Genomic DNA, 6,645 nt, shown 5'->3' on the forward strand with positions numbered 1-6,645 from the left:
TCGATCATCGAAGCATCCCTTAATTTTAAGGAGTACACCCTAGTAGCCTTCCTCGACATAGAAGGCGCCTTTAACAACATCCTTCCGACCGCCATCACGGGCGCACTGACGGATCTGGGCGTTGACTCCAGGACGGTGAGCCTGATCGATCAGATGCTACAATGCAGGATGGTTGAGGCATCACTGGGGACGTCAACGTGTACCAGATTTGTCAGCAGAGGCACACCGCAGGGCGGAGTTCTCTCGCCCCTCCTATGGAACGTGGCAGTGAACACACTGCTGCGGGAGATAGAGGGGGGTGGCTGCCGTGTGGTGGCGTATGCGGACGATGTTGCCATAGCATTCTCCGGAAAATTTCCGCAGACATTGTGTGAGTGCATGACAAGTACTCTCACGAAAATGTCGAAATGGGCAGACAAATGCGGGTTAGGCGTCAACCCGTCTAAAACGGAACTAGTGCTTTTCACTAGGAAGTACAAAGTTCCGGTACTGATTCCCCCAAGACTATGTGGGGAAACGCTAGTCTTCAGCAACAACGCCAAGTATCTTGGCCTAATCCTCGATAGAAAGCTCGATTGGAAATTGAGCATAGAGGATAGAGTAAAGAAGGCCACAGTGGCCCTCTATACTTGCAGGAAAGCCATCGGACTAAAATGGGGAATGACCCCCTATATAGTTCGGTGGCTCTACACCGCCATCATACGACCAATCATGCTCTATGGAGTGGTGGTATGGTGGCCAGCCTTGGACAGAAGGACATGCCTCAATAAACTCAGCAGAGTTCAACGCATGGCAGAGCTATGCATAACTGGCGGGCTACGCACTACTCCAGGGGAAGCCCTGGATACTGTGCTGGACCTCCTCCCTGTGGATCTCATGGGAAAGAAGGTGGCAACACTTTCCGCCCTCAGAATGAGAGAAGCCAGACTGTGGAAAGCATCCGCGGTTGGGCACTCGGGAATCCTGATGAGACTCCCGCAATTACCAGAGAGGACAGATTACTGTATCCCCAGTGATCACCTCTCGACGCCCTTCCAGGTATCAATCCCATCTAGGGAGGACTGGGAGATGGGCGAACCAGGACCTGCAAATGCGGTCCACTTCTACACTGATGGCTCAAAGCTAGACGGCCGCGTGGGAGGCGGAGTCTACTGCAGCGAGCTGAACATCAGTCATTGCTTCAGGCTCCCGGATCACTGTAGTGTGTTCCAAGCGGAGGTTGAAGCCATCAAGGAGGCCATTTCGATCGTCTCCAAACTACTTCTAGATACGCACTTAGTGTGCGTCTTCTCGGACAGCCAAGCAGCTATCAAAGCTCTAGGCTCAATATCGTCGAACTCAGCGACTGTAAATGACTGCCGCAGGTCTCTGCACGAGATCGCAGAGCAGTTAGATCTCTTCCTTATATGGGTCCCCGGCCACAGGGACATCGAGGGGAATGACGCCGCCGACGAGCTAGCCAGGCAGGGTACTACGATTCCTCTCCTACCGGAGAGGGAGCAAGTAGCGATGCCCTTGGCTACGTGCAGGCTCCTAACGCACGAATTGTTCGAGCAAAATGCCAATAGGAGATGGCAGCAAACCGTTTCCTGTAAAGTCTCAAGATTGATATGGCCATATCGATCGAAGAAGCGCTCAGCAGAGCTGTATAAACTCAGCAGAGCACAGTGCTCTGCAGTTACTAGAGCCATTAAGGGACACTGGCAGATCGGCACTCACGCCTCTAGACTGTCAATCCCTCATAACGACTTCTGCAGGAGTTGTCGCGACGAGGAGGAGGAGGAATCGGTCCCCCACTTCTTCTGCCACTGCCCAGCCCTTGAAATCGTCGTCTTCGTATTCTCGGGGCCGCTTTCCTTACGGACATTTCGGACCTGTCCGTAATCAAACCAGGGACCTTGTCCAAATACATCCAAGCCACCGGATGGGACTGCCCTTAACCTGCAGTAGTATGCTCTCACGGTTCGGGCAACGCGAAGGGGCACATGCCCATGCGGCAACACAACGGACCTTTTATAGGTCCAAGTGAGCTTGGGGGCGGGAGGCTCTTATCCCCCCCCCTCCCGGCTACCGCCTTAACCTAACCTAACCTATCCGGCTCTGCAGACTTCGCCGAGACCCACGCTCTGGCCCTTGGCTTGCTGGGGATGTCCTCCCACTTCACGGCCTCCAGCTTGGCTCCTGGGTAGACCTCCTTGAGCGATGCTACCGCCTTCGTGTAGAGGGCCGCCGAGCGAGCATCTTGGCAGGCGATGGCTTTCACTCTGCCTTGGTGCCACCCGGCGTCCTCACACTTGGGCGGTGGTCCTCCATTTTCCTCCAGCTCCTGGAGGAAGCGGTTTTGGAGCTCGTTTTCTACGAGGTGCCATTTGTACCGAGAAATCTGTCCGTCTTTAGAGCCCCTGCCTTAGACTCCAATTAGGGTTTTTCCTCTCGCCACCTCGGCAAACGCGCGGTTGCCGGTTGTTCTCCGCCGAGCGTTGCCGCTTGCTTGGGGCCTTTGCTGCGGCCTTGCCAGCTTTGGCTGGCTGGGAGTCGGGCAGGACCGTCTTGGCCCATCGCCGCGATTCGATTCCCTGGGTCGACGCCAGGAACACCGGATCGTCGTTGCCCAGGATGATGGCCGCACGTCTCTTGTCCTGAAACTTGGGCCTATCCTTCGAGGCAGAGGCGCCGCCTGCCGGGGTTGTCAAGGGGTCCCCGGTCCCAAGGGGTCTGCCAGCCGCGATATCGATCTGCATCACCGCCACCCCGGTAACCGGGTCGCCCTTGTGGTCCCCCGACGTGGATTGTCCCGATTGGCTTTTCGGTCCTTTCCTCGCAGCGCCCGCTGCCTCGAGACGGTGGACCGACTAAGTCTCCTTCCCCGTCGTTTTGGGCAGATGATGGTTGAGGTCTTTTCCCTACGGCACTTTAGGAGGAGTGCCGAGCTCCTTTGCGGTGTTTTTTGTATTTATATGTAAGTTTGGCATAGCTGGTCCCACGAATAGGCGGGAAGGGGTTAGTCGCCCGGGGCATAGCCCGCGTGCCCCGGAAAGCCTTATTAAAACTGGAGGTCGACAGGTATCGAGAGTCCGTATATAAACGATCGAGCACCCCCTCGGCCATGCATCCCTCGGCATATGACAGTGTCCCCTTGGATTGGGGTTATTTCACTGAGAGTTTTCTTCTCTCCGCCCGACTACAATTAGCCAGCATCCTGGCAGAGACATGACCGTACCAGGACCTGTTTCCAGCCGCCCTCACGGGGAGAGTATAGTCGCACTTCCGCCGGTGAGTACAGTTACGGCGGGTTCCGGTTCGCTCGTGCCCACCTGTATCCTATGGCGTGAGGCACAGTCGCCTTGGATCCAGGGCAAGCCATGAACCCTAGACGTCTGTGCCCCATTCCGAGTCTACAGTTGTGGCGAGCCGACCCGACATCCGTTTATCCCCCTGTAGAACCCGATGGCTGACGGCCACTTAAATTATTAAACAAGAAGCAATTTTTCGAAGCATCTGTGGGTGCCTCACACGCCTACGAAGACTGCGGATAAATCCTTAAAGTATACTTATTTAAAATTAACAACCTGGAGTTCCACCAACACAACAATTGGAGCTCCGGCTAGACTCTGGGAAACATGGCAAGCATAGGCAAGACCAGAATAGCCACGGAGAAGTTGACGGAGAAAAAGGAAGGAGAAGCTAGATGGAAAAAAGGCAGCGACGCATCTTTTGGCACCAAAACTGCCGAGCAAGAAAACTAACATGTCGACGATCATGTCTACCAACATGTCTACGACGGAAGAGAGAGAGAAGACTGATGTGGATTGAGTACGACAGCGCGGAAATAATCTAAATAGGTTAGGTTAGGTTAAGGCGGAAGCCGGGAGGGGGGGATAAGAGCCTCCCGCCCCCAAGCTCACTTGGACCTATAAAAGGTCCGTTGTGTTGCCGCATGGGCATGTGCCCCTTCGCGTTGCCCGAACCGTGAGAGCATACTACTGCAGGTTAAGGGCAGTCCCATCCGGTGGCTTGGATGTATTTGGACAAGGTCCCTGGTTTGATTTCGGACAGGTCCGAAATGTCCGTGAGGTTTCCAAGGGCTGGGCAGTGGCAGAAGAAGTGGGGGACCGATTCCTCCTCCTCCTCGTCGCGACAACTCCTGCAGAAGTCGTTATGAGGGATTGACAGTCTAGAGGCATGAGTGCCGATCTGCCAGTGTCCCGTAATGGCTCTAGTAATTGCAGAGCACTGTGCTCTGCTGAGTCTATACAGCTCGGCTAAGCGCTTCTTCGATCGATATGGCCATATCAATCTTGAGACTTTACAGGAATGGCTACAACCTCCGCTTGGAACACACTGCAGTGGTCCGGGAGCCTGAAGCAATGACTGATGTTCAGCTCGCTGCAGTAGACTCCGCCTCCCACGCGGCCGTCTAGCTTTGAGCCATCAGTGTAGAAGTGCCATGCGTTGAACTCTGCTGAGTTTATTGAGGCATGCCCTTTTGTCTAAGGCTGGCCACCATACCACCACTCCATAGAGCCACCGAACTATATAGGGGGTCATTCCCCATTTTAGTCCGATGGCTTTCCTGCAAGTATAGAGGGCCACTGTGGCCTTCTTTACTCTATCCTCTATGCTCAATTTCCAGTCGAGCTTTCTATCGAGGATTAGGCCAAGATACTTGGCGTTGTTGCTGAAGACTAGCGTTTCCCCACATAGTCTTGGGGGAATCAGTACCGGAACTTTGCACTTCCTAGTGAAAAGCACCAGTTCCGTTTTAGACGGGTTGAGGCCTAACCCGCATTTGGCTGCCCATTTCGACATTTTCGTGAGGGTACTTGTCATGCACTCACACAACGTCTGCGGAAATTTTCCGGAGAATGCTATGGCAACATCGTCCGCATACGCCACCACACGGCAGCCACCCCCCTCTATCTCCCGCAGCAGTGTGTTCACTGCCACGTTCCATATGTAACGAACTTGGCAGGTGTCGGGGAGTGAGAGAAGGGGGCACGCAGATATTCCCGGCTGGGAGGCTCGTCGGCTAGTTGGGGTGGTGATCTTGCCCTCCTCTCACTTAATGCCTATTCTCATTATTACAAGGTTATAATCTGTGCGTGCTACGACGAGAGTTAATTTGGACCTAAAATTCGACTGAACACATAACTGGCTCTTTCCTCGACCTGTCCCCGAACGCTTTTCCTCGCCTCAGATCTCGTTGAAGCGGATTGACCCTCCCTTCCTTGGCCATCCCTAGGTCGCAATTTTCACGGAATGACCCCTCTGCGTTCTCATGGGGCTCTCAGGGGCATCTGGCTAGCCGAAGGCAAACAAAAACTATATTCTAGAACATTATAAAATTTATTGAATCCTACATAAACAAATTTCTAAACTAAAACTAAACCTAACCCAAAAATAGGTACGCATAAAACAGATAAAACAGATGGAATTTCAAAATGACTTAATAATAGTGATAAATAAAATGAATAATTATTTCACATATAAAAAGATTAACAACGGCCAAACCGAAAGGGGGGAAGAAATAGAAACAGTAAGGGGGGAAGCATATAAAGTATTTGTCCCTCTACTCTTTACTTTTTCAGTGGGACTCGAGTCAAATCGTTTGAGTTGAGTCCTTTACATTTCTCTTTCACACTCACCCGCAGATCCGCATGTCCACCGACGAAAGCGCTTTCCGGAGGAGAATCGGACCTGGAACGAGAACTCCGATAGGGAGTGGCATAAAGCACAAAAAAACTCACTCACAAATTCCCCACTTTCCTCTCTCCACACTTACTTTGAGAGATTCATTACATTCGAAAAGAAAACTTTCTCGCCCCTTTTCTTTTTCTCGTTCGCGCCGCCCCTTGCCGACTGCCGATGTCTTTCTCAAAAAAAACTAACAAAAAAAAATTATTTAAATTAACATAAAACACTCGACAACACACATATTATTTCTTTTCAAATTTCTGCCTTCCCGATTGTTCGGAGCAGAACCCAGCCGATTAGCTGCTTGCCAAATAGCACCTAATTCTTGGCCCTCAGCCGCTTATTTTGTTTGTTACTTATGTCTATGTCACTCATTTGTTTGTTAAAGCTTTGCGCTTGCTTGCCCTGCTAAACGCTCTCTGCCAGCTCGCTCTTCGCTATCTCCGCTTTGCGTCTGCCTACCGACGTCGGCCGAGCGAAGCTGCGCTTAGCGATCGGAGCGGCAATGTAAAGGGCAGGCAAGCCACACTTGCAATTTGGATGTCACGCATTAAAGAACATATCGTAATTTTATTTCTGCGCCGAGTTTTATTTAATTCGAAATAATTAGTCGGCCGATTGGGGATAAAAAACATTATCTCCACATAAAATTTGGTGACCCCGACGTGATCTCTGAGTTGCAGTGTCAATTAATAATCATTCGCGATCGACATTCGTTAGCCCTAGCAAATTTTCGGCGGTTAAGCACAATTCGGTGCTAAAACACACTTACATACACCTACATACACGCATTGCTGGCTATTAATTTCTCTGTCGCGACAATTCGGTCAGTGCAGTGCGGTAGGCAGTGCAGCGAACTCACTAATACACACAAGCGGAGTACAAAGCGGAATCGGACAGCTCGCACAGCCGCACAGCTAAAGGCATTAGCTGTAATCCCTTTGCTTTCGG

The sequence above is a fragment of the Drosophila miranda genome, chromosome 3 (assembly GCF_003369915.1).
Source record: "Drosophila miranda strain MSH22 chromosome 3, D.miranda_PacBio2.1, whole genome shotgun sequence".
NCBI lineage: Eukaryota > Metazoa > Arthropoda > Insecta > Diptera > Drosophilidae > Drosophila > Drosophila miranda.